We start from the raw sequence: 12916 nt of genomic DNA, 5'->3' as shown, positions 1-12916 counted from the left end.
GCGCTGGGAATTGGAAGTCCGGGGTGCCACCCACCCTGCAAGGAGGAAAGGCCAAGGGGACCCTGCGCCCAGGCCCCCACCCCACCCCGGGCTTCGGGACCCGAGGACTAAATGAGAGCTGGGGGCAGGCTGGGGGACGGGAAGGAGTAGAGGGCTCGGAAGGAGCTTCTGCTTTCTGTCCTGTTGAAAAGGGATGAGATTAATAATAGCAGCAAGAACGGAAATGGGGAAAGGGGATTAGAGGCTAGAGGGAGGTGGAAGAGAAGGGGAAGAACCAAACTGCACAGTGTCACACCTGTTCCCGCTCCCCGGGGCGATTGTAAAGTGCACCTACCACAAACATGTACTGATAAAAATAAAGAAAACGAAGAGGGAGAAAGCTACCCGTGTCCGGCTTTAGAAGCAGTCGTCCTGTGTTCTTAAATTTTCCTCAGTGGCCTTAAATGCATTTGTACTACCTCACCTACTACTTTCAGTCGTGGGACAGGCATTTGGGGAAACAGAAAATCTAACTACATGTTATGGGAGTATTTGTAATAAAGGAAAACAGAATCTAGAAGTTCCAAAAGGAAAGTGGTTAATTAAACATCTAACATCACGTCATACCCATCTGTAAACCCATCAGTGGATTAATCCAGTGTCACACTTAAGAATAAGCTTACATTTAATGTAGTTTCATCGTGTATACACACACACAGAATTCACTGTCAACAGAGCTGAGTTGGAGAAATGCTTTTTCATGTCAAATAAGAAAATGCATAATATAGAATTTGTGGGGTATGACGTGTTCATCTGCAAGGCACATGCCTTGTAATCCCAGCATTCTGGAAGCTGAGTCAGGAGGATCGCCTCGGGTTCGAGATGGCCTGAACTACACAGTGTGTTCAAGGCCAGCCAGATCTATGTGGAGAGACCTTGTCTCAAAAAGAAGAAGAAAGAAGAAAGAAAAATGCTCTTTGTGCATAAGATGCACCAAAGTACTACTAGTGATTTTGGATAGCAGGAATATTGTTGATATTTCTTCTTTTTGTTCTTCCTTTGCATTTTTCTAATAAGCTGTCTTTCTTTTATTGCTTTTACGGTAGGAAAAAGTAGACAAAAATAGTGGGGGGAACAAAGCACACTTTTGCTTTTGCTGTGCAATTCAGGTTGGCCTTGAACTCACTCTGTAGCTCAGGCTGGCCTCAAACCTGCAGTGATCCTCCTGCCTCAGCCTCCCAAGTGCTGGGTTTGCCGGCTTGCACCACTATGCTTGGCCAAAAAGGACACTTTAATAGCAGTCCTGTCTCACGGTTCATGTATTTAAAACTAAATTATTGAACATAATCTATTGACCTAGCATAAAGTTGGCTACAGAAACAAGATGAAACAGTCTTTGCCCTAAAACGGTACCTTCTAGCCGGAGAGCTCAGATGTATACACAGAAAAGAGGGTATCTGTATGGCAGTACGTGATGGTTCCAGAGTCTGTGGGTGTAGATAAAAGCCCTGCTTTCCCCAACATATACCTAGAACTTAGATATTTTCAAGAGTATTTACATTCAGTGCCAGGCTATTTCCATCCATGCAGCTTTTTGAGCGCCAGCTTTCCCCAGCTGCAGGAAAGAGAGCCTTTCCTTTGGGGCCTGTATTTCAGCCGTAAGGTAGCAGCTGCTCCCCACACCTGCTATTCCTGTATTCTTCAGGGTTCCTTTTCTTTTTATCCGGCAACCCCTTATTCCTACAGCCCCGTTACGATGAACACATCCTTGTATGAAAAATTATCTGTTCACCTTGCTGTGAGGATCCTTTCTCCTGAAAACCCAGCCTGATCCTCCTGGCCCCTGTGCATTTTACAAATGTATGCGTGGGCCTCGGGTTCTCTTTATTTAATATAGTGTTTCTTCCAGGAGTGCTTCATCACAAACTTTCCCTGCGTGAGCAGTTCTCGGTCGCTGTTTTTAATGTTTGTTTTTATTAGTACATGCCTGCGGTGCGTGACCGCCACATTCATGGGCATTGGTGTTTGAATGGCTCTAGGACCCTCCAAGGGCCATGCTTGGTATGTGTTAGGTGAGCATGGTTTCCACCACACTACAGACACCGCCTGTCCTTGCTCCGTCATGGCACTGAGGCTTTTGGCTTTAAGGTGAGAACTGGTTTCAGATCCGAGCTCTGCCCCTTGCTTGCTGTGATACATTAACACATTTTTACCCTTCCTAAGCTTGAGGGATGTGCAGTGACAGATAAATCCTTAGTACAATGCTGGGAACTTTTCCAATGGTTAATAGCTCCTAGCTGTTATCACGTCTCCTTAGTTGCATATCTTTTGAGAGGGTTCTGTATAAACACTTGAAGTTTTTTTTTCATTGTGCAAGATTATTTTTAGAGGGCTTCAGAAGTGGAATTGTGCATAAAGTTTCCTGGGGCTGCTGACCAGGCCACCCTGCCGCTTCCCAAATCGCTCTCCATCCATCAGACCCCTGTAGACGCTGTTCCCTGACGGGCCTCACAGAGCCAGGCTGGACGCCTCTACCGGGTGACCCTGGCCTGCTCTTCCCTTCCGTTTTCCACCGTATTTCCAGCCAGCCGCTTGCTTAGACCTTGCTGAATTCGTGGGCCAGTGGAGGTGGGATGAAGACCTCTGGGGTCAGGTGAGGTACTGTGCAGGGGCCAGAGCACTGATTCTAGATCCAGCCGTTTCTAGTCAGACTGTGCTCGAATCCCGGCTCTGCCACCTGTTAGGCTGAGTCTTTTCATCGATAAAACGGGGATGATAGTAACCTCTTCTTCTTCTCATGTAGACCACCTGCTAATAGATGTAGACCACTCGTGCCTGGCATGTATTAGGTGCTCAGTAAACAGTGGTTACAGTTGGCTAAATTAGTCATCATTGGATTTGCCAAGTAACAGAAAAATCCAAAATAAGCTTAAATGTTCTCTGTAAGACTTCTACAGGTGACATCGTGACTTCTATGGAGATGTCCCCCTGAAGCCTCACGTGCTCATAGGGAGGGCTTTTAGGAGGTGACTGGCTCGTGGGTGTGGATTAGTCCACTGGTGGGTCTGTAGCTGGGTGTGACGCTGGGAGGGGAAGCCTGTGGGAAGAGGTGGGTCACTGGGCATGGCCTGGAGATAGAGGCGTCCCTCCCGTTGTACCTTGAGTGCTTCCTGCTTCCTGCCTGCCACGCCCTTAACTCTTTCCCCTCTGTAGTGCTCCCCTGCCTGGAGCCTGCCAGCCATGGACTGAACCCTCTGTAAACTGTTAGACAAATAAACCTTTTCCTTCAGCTTGTGGCTGTCAAGCACCTGTTTTGTTCCAGCAACAACTAGGTAACTAAGACAGTCATTAGATGGTTTTCCTTAGCACACATATCCAGAAGCTTCTTTTTGTTGCCCTGCCACGCCTGACTTCCATTCCCAGAATATGGAATGACCCAGATGGCTTCCGGAAGTCTGTCCGGGCACAGCAACCAGAACAGAGGAAGGCAGAGGGAGGGCTTGCCCCTCCTTTTTAAGGACACTTCCCACAAATCGTGGGCAGACCTCCCGGTTACATCTCTCTGGCTAGAATTTGGCCCTGTGTAATGGTGTGTATGGTGGGGGACTGGCAAAGGTCTTTATTCCTGGTGGCTGTGTGCTCCGTTGCTGGGTTAGGAGGGCAGAATGTGGGGCCTCTTTTTAGAATTTCCACGTCTGCTAAACGCTGGAACTGTGTCGGTTAATTCTAGTTCCAGTTCTCTGGTGACTGCTGGCGAATCCGGGCAGTGCAGACCTGCAGTCTTTGAGTTGGGGACCACTGTAGCCTAAGACTTTTGCCAGCTGTCAAGTTTCACGATCTTAATGTTTTGCCGCCTGCACTGCTTTGCCCAGCGGACCGTGTGTTACCTAAGCCTTTCCCAGGCTCCTGCATCCAGCCCAGCTCCATCTCACAGGCCCCCGGGGGACGTACACAACGAATCTTCCATGGCTCGGCTCCATCCCAGGCCTACTAAGTGAAGTCTGGATGGGAAGAATGTGGGCTTAGAGATCGACGTCTTAAAACATAAATGTACAGTTCCGTTAAATGATCTCAGATTATTCTTGATTCACTGTAAAGTCCAAGACACTGGCTCTCAAGATTAAACACATAACACCTTCCCCAGAAGTGGTCCTGTCTTCTGGTCTAACGGGCCTGCTCGCTCTCTTCTGCACATGTGTTTTCTTATATCCACCATTCTCCTTCCAGTGCTCTTTGACTTAGACTCACTGGATGGTAAATTTTGGATTTTAGGAGTCTCCTCCCTGTCTTTAGCCTGTGGGGTCTGGTTTAGCAAGGCTGGGTGACAAGTCCCAGCATGCACAGTGGTTAGTGGCCGTTGGGACTGGAGAGGGACCCGGAGGCACAGTGACATGCTTGGATCATCTGGAATGTCTCTGCACCTTCAAGTGAAGGAACTAGGAAGGGTCACACAGCAGGAAGGTGGTTGCTTCCTGGTCCACTAATCTACCCCAGGGCTGGACAGTGGCCTCCATGCTTTGGTCCTGGCAGCCCCTGCGTCCCCACTCCATTGCTGATAGCCTTCACTCCCACTCCACTCCTGGGCGAATGTGCCCTTCAGTGTCAGCAAAGCAAAGCAACAGATAGGAGCGTGAAATAGATAGATTGCCGTTGTTTATCTCTGGGGAAAATTCTGACCTTTTTGTTGCAGGAGAAACTCTGTAACTCCAGAAGGGCAACACCAATAAACATTGTGATACTGAAAGAATGAATACAGTATGGAGCTTCTGTGGTCTTTGTCCTACTTTGTGTAGGATTTAGTCTTCTGGAAATGGTGGCAGGAACCCAATTTGCTACACTGTAAGTTTAGGTGATTAATTTACAACACTTACATAAATGCTTAGAGTACTTTGCCTTTTAAATGTGTGAGTCTGCCCTGTTGAGCATTTAAGATGTTTGATAAAAATCAAGCAAGTTAAATTTGTAATTGTAGCTTGAAATGTCTGTGGAAATTTGATTACTTAAGGCAATAAGTCTATTAAATGTTTAAGGATGATTAAATCTACCACACTTAATTCAGTAGTAGTCAAAGAACAAGTGAAAGTAGTAGTTCTTATCTTCACATGAAAAATGACTATATTTAAAATGAAATCACAAAAGCTGGGAGTGGTGGTGCCCGACTGTAACCGCAGTCACTCAGTAGAAGGGTGAGGCAGGAAAACTGCAGGATTGGAGGCCAGCTTGGGCGTTTAGGAAGGTGCTGTCTAAAAAGAAGAGACTGGGGGTATAGCATTGCCTTGCATGAGTGAGGCCGTGAGTTCAATCCAGAACAGAGAGGTGGAGGCAGGGGCAGGGCGAGGAGGGGAGGAAGGTGGGGGAGACGCAGGGGCACAGGCAGATCACATTTGGAACCAGCGCACGAACCTGACCAAGGGTGACGAGAGTGAGAGACACAGACACAGAAACAGGTGAAAATCAGGGCGGCCGGGGCCTCGGGTCTCCCTCGGACATAGAGCCCCACGCGCCTGGCGCACCGTGGCTTTCTTCGCCCAGACCCGGGCACGAGCAATCGGATCCCACAGGACTCACCTGTCTCCCGCCCCCCACGGCCCTGCTCCGGGTAAACAGCCTACCCGCAGGTGTTCTTATCTCCCTGCAGCGTGTGAGCGCTCGCACACCTCTCTTCTCACTTCCGCGGAGGCCGGTCAGGCCTCGCTCTTCCTGTCTGGTGTCCACACCGTGTGTGTTGGACAGGGAGAAACAAGGGTGTGTGTGTGTGTGTGTACGTGTACGCACGCGCTCCCCATACCGAGAAAGAACTCAAGGCCTTGTGCTTGGACGTGTGTGTTGGACAGGGAGAAACAAGGGTGTGTGTGTACGTGTACGCACGCGCTCCCCATACCGAGAAAGAACTCAAGGCCTTGTGCTTGGGAGGCAGGCACAGTGCCACTGAACTAAATCCCTGGCCCCCTAGAAACAAGATTTCTTAGAGCCTTTGAGAATGGTTGTAAAGTGGCACTCCAGGGAGTACCTGTAACATCCCTCTCTCCTCAAACACAGCGGGCCAGGAACTCTGTAAGCTGTGACCCTCGTCACCTTCTCTTCTGAACTCCTTTGAACCCCAGGGGTCCTCGGAAGACTAAGCCATGGGTGCCACCCCCTGCTTCTCACCTCCTCTCACTGCGCTCCAAGCCAGCCATGGGGAGACCTCTTTCCACTCTGACAGACAGAATCTGACCTTTCGCTTTCTTTCTGGAAGCGGTCAGCACAACCCAGTCCCTTGTCAGACTTTACCAGAAACACACAGGCCTCTGAACGGTCACCTCACCTCTCTGCCCGCCAGTGTCCACACAGACCAGACTGTGGCATCCCAAGCCCGCCTGATGGCTTCCCTCCCCTGCCTGTGTTTCCACTGTGCAGCAGCCGTGTTTCTCCAGAAATTTCTGGGATAAGCCAAGAGCTTCCCTACCTCAGTTCCCTTTACCTGAAGTGCTTGCTGTTCCCTTGTCCTCCCATGGTTGGCTTCCTTCTTCAGGTCTTGATTTTTTTTTTTTTTTTTTTTTTTTTTTTTTTTTTTTTTTTTTTTGGTATATGTAGTTGAAACTGACCTGGAACTCACTATGTAGCCCAGGCTGGTCTCAAACTCACAGCGACCCTCCTGCCTCAGCCTCCCGAGTGCTGGGATTACAGGTGTGCGCCACCACGCCTGGCTTCAGGTCTTGATTTAAATGTCACCACGCAGAGAGCCTTCTCTCATAAAAAGGAGTTGGTCTCCCTCATCCCTGCTCACCAAAGCTGTGAATTATATCTCAAAAAGGTTCTTTAGGATCTATCTCAGCTTTTTTTTTTTGCCAGTACTGGGGATTGAACTCAGGACCTTGTCTTTGGCAGGCAGGCATGGTCCACTGAGCTAAATCCCCAGTTGTCATTAACTCTTGCTATAAAGACAGAAGTCATTAGATTTGTTGAGAGGGATACATTTTTAGCTTCCATCAGTTAAGCCTTGTTTCTTGCCGGTTCTTTGATTTGTCAAGGGAAACAATCAAAGTGTAGCTACATTAGGAGAGATAGCAAACATATCACCCAAGATTGTGTCTAAAACTACAGGTGTAATTGGAAATGTTATTCTACTTTTTATTGCGAGGTGCCTTTGTTTACAGAATGAATTTGTCATTTGTCTTTTGTACTTCGGATTTTAGTCACGTTTTCAGAACTGAATTATATATCCAAGTCGGAACTGTGTATCGCCGTGAGGAAGGCACACACTCTCCTGTCTCTCTCTGCTTCCCAGTTGCTTTCTGGTAGAATGTTTTGATTAACTTGTATGCAGTGGGATCAAGGGTGGAATCCAGCACATACGCACAATGTGTGCAGGTCATCAAGCAGACTTCTGTGGAACAATTCAGTAGGCACTGGGAGACCAAACACGCATTTAGGTTACTAGAAAATTCTAACACCCACGCAAAAACATCATCGTTTTGGGAACAGATCAGTCTTTTGTGAGTGGGCTCAGGAAAAATCAGGCTTGGGAAGATTATTTTCTTTTGGCTGCAAATGAGTGACTAATAGGAACATAAATAATAGGCTTATTAATCTCTCAGCCGAAATTCCAGTTTAGCTTTAGTTAGGTTTGTTCATGAGCACCTCAGTGATTTCAGGGATCCAAATCAGTCCTGCTGACGGCTGGGGATGAAACCGTGGATGACAGATACAGACAGTTGTGCTCTCCTGAAGTTGTGCTCTCCTGAAGTCAGAGAGGAGAGGCGTTCCACAACTAAGAGATCAAGTGAATAAAATAATTAGACATTACTCATGGATCCCATTAATATACTCAGTTTTAATGGATTCTGTATTTGTCTACATCCATTGATTTGTAACTTCAGACTCAGTGCTCACAGCACACTTGAGGTCAGTGGAGGAAGTGTGTTATGCAGAATCAGGTTTTGTGTGTTTGTGTGTGTGTGTGTGTGTGTGTGTGTGTGTGTGTGTGTGATTAAGGAAAGAATCCAGGGACTTGTGCAAATGTGAGAAAAAACTCGAGGTGTCCTATAAGCAATTTTAGCGGGGTGGGTGGTTCCTGCTTGTAATCTCAGCTCTCGGGAGGCCAAGGCGGGAGGATCACAACATGTTCAAGGCCAGCCTGAACTGCACAGTGCGACCCATCTCAAAAAACAAAAACAAAGGCACTGTTATGCCATGGACTTCAGGAAGTGAGGCCTCAGGGGTGATTAGTCCGCAAGGATGGAGCACTCGCGAATGGGATTAGTGACCTTGAAGGGAGTCTGAACAGCTGCTGCTCTTCTGCCACCTGCCGACCCGTGAAGGATGCTGGTCTCTGACGCCAAATCTGTGGGCAGCTTGGCTTTGGCCTTCCCACTCGGTGCAGACTAAATTCTGTTGCTCCGAAGGCAGCTAGGTTCCGTATTTTGATATATCAGCCTACTCCGATACGCACATTCTCCCCTGAGATTGAGCTGGGGGACATCTACTTTCTTGATTCAGCTCCCATTTGACTCTAGTCAAATGTCCTCTGGGTGTCCTCTTAGGGTCACATTTTTACAGTTTTTGTTGATGGTTCTGGTTGCACAGTCTCCAGGCACAGTGTTGAAGCGCTCCCTGGTGTTCCTAAGCCTGAGAAGGGTGTGCTGTGCCTCCTGTTAGACAAACCGCGATGAAGCGCTGTTTCTAGTGTTGTTGGCTGAGTTCAACGTTAGCAAATCAATGACAAATATGAAGTAAGGTATTTCTAAACAGAAATGCACATAAAACAGGATGGTGTATTGTAAGAACCCTGTTCTGTGTTCTGTGGTTCTGGGGGCAGTGGTTCTGTGTTCAACACCTCTGTGTTCACGGACAGGACACAACTGCCGTGATTAACAAGCATCGCCTGTCCATCAGGATAAGCCTGTTCCGTGAAGAGAGCGGAAAGAGGCTGAGAAGTTTGTGTGCACCGTCTGTTCTGTAGAAGTGGGTGAAGAAATCTCCAGGCGAGGTCATGACGATGAAGCTAAGACCTAAAGGACAACAAAATCCGAGCCAGGGAAGAGCATTCCAAGTGGAGAACAGCAGGGCCTGCTGGTGAGGAAGCCTTGGACTTCCTGGGAGCTGCAGCCACGCCGAGGGTCTGAGTTTTAGCACAGAGCTGGGACCATCTTCTGTGGGGACAAGGCTCGAGACCCACCGGGGCCCACCCTCCTTTTTTCACTTTGCATCTGTTTATTAAATGACCACGTCTTGAAATGGCAGATTGAGGACCCCTTAGTGGGGGTTTCCCCAGGACCCCCCTGGCTTGTGCTTGCAGGGTGGCGGGGAGCCTGGCAGCTGTCCTGACAATGGCAGTCCCGCCGCCCCTGTCCCGTTCCCGGCAGGAGCTGGCAAGAGATCAGACACTGTTTCAATCTCAAGTAGCTTAGGAACAAAGGCGGTAAAGTTGCTAAGAAACCCGCTTTCCTGAGGGTTCACCTTGCTTTTTGTTTTGTTTTTTGTTTCCATGGTGTTGGGTGAGTGTGAGCATAGCAAGGCCTGTCACCCCCAGCCCTGACTGCAGCCACACTTGGAGGGAAGAACCGCACACCGTCCTGGGCACCACCGAGCGCCCTGGCCACGCCCAGGCGGAGCAGCCAGGCCGGAGGGGTAAACAGGCGCGTCAGTGCCGGGCCAGAGGCTGGAGGAGCAGGGTGCAGAAAGCCTTGGGCGCTGAGCGCGCTGCTTACTTGCCGCGCAGGCCGGGCAGCCTGGGTCAGAGGACGTCAGCCACAGCCTCGGAGAATCACCCCTCCCAAGGCCCAGGCTGCTGCAGAATCCTCCACGAAAGCAAGCTTGCAGCATAGCGCCTACCTGGGCCGAGCAGATCCAACTCACTCGCTGTTGTCCCGGGAACCCAGGTGCAGGCAGCGGAGGGAGCCTTCTCAAGGGCACTGGCGGCAGATGCGGGCAGATGGGCTGCACCAGGAGGAGGAAAGGCCGGAAGTGGACATGAACTTACATCACTTGTCCAGTGTTCAGCTCATCCAATTCTTATCAAACCCCTGCCAAAGTCCGGGAGCCTCTAAGCCCTGATTGAAACGCAGTGTAAAGGAGAACCTAAACTTTGAGCAAATGATCAGCTTTCCTGGGTTTGTCTCCTAGGAAATACGCCAACCACAGCCGCAACCCAAACAACCAAAGCAGCGTCTCCCATACCTGGGGTTCTCCTCTCACTGCAGGCCTGGGAGCAGGCAGAGCCAATGTGGACATGGACTGAGGCGGGACCTCCCCTCCTGGTCAGGGGAGGAAAGGTCTCGCTTCCCAGGGTCAGGCCTAGGGGGCGCCAGAGGCCCAGGCAGCCTGGACATCTGAATCTGGAGGTCTTCGCTGTTATTTCCCAGCTCTCAGTGAGTCGGAGGCATATCTGCTGCTCTCTCCCTGCCCAGTTTAAAACATGCTGAAGATTCCTGTTGGTCTTAATAGACGAGCAATAATAGGGCCACCAGGCCCCATAACCTCTGGCTCCTACCTACCCCACCTTCTGGTTCTTTCCCTGCCACCCTGTTCCAGTCCCTCTGGCTCTCACAACGGTCAGCCCCCACCACAGGGTCTTTGCACATTCTGTCCCTGCCCCTGGAATAGCCTCCCTTCCTCGTCTTCTTTTTTAAATCCTAGTAAGAGTTTAGTATTTAAAGGTAATAACATTTTTAGAAGAAAACATAGATAAAAATTTATCTCATTCATAGGAGGTACAGTATGTTTTCAAACAAAACAAAGTCTGGCTTTTTTCAGTTAGCCTGGTATGTTCAAGGTTCATCGATTTTGTAGCATGTATTAGTCTTTTTTTTTTTTTTTTTGCACTGGGATCAAACTCCAGGCTTTGAGCTTGCGAAGCAGGCAGTGGAACCACTGATCTAAACCCCTGGCCCCTGTATTAGTCTTTTTTACCTTTTTATGGCTGAATAGTATTCCATTGTATGGGCACATGCAAACAGAACATCCAATTGTACATCCAAGTTGCATTTCCCTAAGGACTAATGTTGTTGAAATTTCATGCATTGTTTGTATATAATTCATGGCTACTTGTGTCTCTTTGAAGAAATGTCTGTTCAAGTATTTGCTCCTATTTTAATTAGGCTATTTGTCTTTTCATTGTTGCATAAGAGTTCTTTATATATTGTGGATACCTAGTCTTTGCCAAGTATATGATTGGAGTATATTTTCTTACTCTATAGGTTGTCCATTTACTTTCTTTCAAAGAAACAACTTTTGATTTTATTTTTTCTAATCATTTCCAATGATTTCTGCTATAATCTTTATTATTCTATTTTTTGTTTGTTTGTTTGTTTTGGGTTTAGTTCACTTTCCCCTTTCTAATTAAAGGTGGAAAATTGAATTCCTGATTTACATATTTAAAAAATGTACTCATTACAGCTATATATTTCCTGCTGAGCTCTACTTTTCTGTATACTATAAAGTTTGCTGTGTTACATTTTCATATTCTTCCATCTCAAGTTGTTGTGGCCATCTAGCTCCTTTTTAAAGTTAGTGTTTTTATGACATATCATTTTCATTTTCTAATTTCCAACTTACATGTGACTTTGAATCAAAGGTGGGGCTTCCTGTAAACAATTACAGTTGGATCATTTAAAAAATTCATTCTGCCAACCTATGCTTTTTACATGGAAAATCTAACCCATTTACACTTAATGTAAATACTGAGAAGAAAGGATTTACTTCTGCCATTTTGATGGTTTTCATTTGTTTGAGTTTATCACCAGTGCTGGGATTTGAACCCAGGGTCTGTTCCATGCTGGGCAAGTGCTCTACAACTGCCCTAGCTTGTATCTTTTATGTTTCACAATTCCCTCACTGCTCTTATTGTACTAAATATATGCCTCCTAGTATACCAGTTTGATTCACTTCTCTTTTTAACTACTGCATATATTTTAAATTTATTTTTCCATCATTGCCCTGGGGATTACAATTAACATCTTAATTAAAAACCTACTAGTTTGCATGATACCAACTGACTTTCAGTAGTTCTTCCCCCTTTCCCTTATCATATAAATCACATTCTTTATACATTGTATTCCCCTCAATAGACTGACTTGGACAATTTTCTTTGAAATCAAATTGGAGGAAAAAGGGTGTTAAAGGCCTGTATCTAGATGTCCCCCAAGGCCTCGTGTGCTCCTAGGTGGGCTTTTTGGAGCTGGCTGGATCTGGGGCATGTGATACTGGGATTAAGAGTGTGACACTAAATCAGTTCACTGACTGGAATTAGCAGAGTCCTGAGTGTGGCGGAATTGGATTTACTGAAGACGGAAGCCCCAGTCTGGGTATAGATGGCACCACCCAAAAGGCTTGTAGCGTGGATGGGATAAAAGGGAAAGGCAGGCTGTTGCTATTGGATGCCTCCTGTGTGCTCTGCCACGGAGCGTTTCTCTTCTGTGATGCCCCTCTGCCCTGCAGCCCTCATTTGAAGCCAGAGGACTATGGACTGAAACATCCGCAAACTGTGAGCTGAAATAACCCTTTCCTCCTGTAAATGTGAGTGTTGGATATTTTGTCTCAGCAATGAGAAACATAACGGAGACAAAAGGGTTACAGATGAAAACTCCATTTACCCAGTCCTCTCTTTACCTGTGCAGCTATTTGACCAGTACTTCCTGTTTCCTCATTCGGATTTAGCTACTGGACTTAGCCAGTGGGAGGCATCGAGGGCAGCTGCCCAGGAGGTGGAGGGGGACAGAGGACAGGGTCGTCCTTGCACCCCTCTCTTTGGCAGGAGTAGCTGCAGTTGCCTTCCTGCAGCAGCTTCTGTTGGGAAGCCCCCTCCCTATTTCTGCCAGGCTAGGAGTGCTTCACGACTCCTGCTCATTTTCTTAACTCCAGCTGCACTTCTTGAACAGGTCCTTTATGAGACGCCTGTTGCCATGTGTTAAGGATCTTATGCGGAAACCTTGGCCAACCACTAGCCCTGTGACTT

Source organism: Fukomys damarensis, unplaced genomic scaffold (assembly GCF_012274545.1).
Source record: "Fukomys damarensis isolate Sample0158 unplaced genomic scaffold, DMR_v1.0_HiC HiC_scaffold_9, whole genome shotgun sequence".
Classification (NCBI taxonomy): domain Eukaryota; kingdom Metazoa; phylum Chordata; class Mammalia; order Rodentia; family Bathyergidae; genus Fukomys; species Fukomys damarensis.
The sequence above is the reverse complement of the archived record's forward strand: the minus strand, read 5'-3'. Positions refer to the sequence as shown.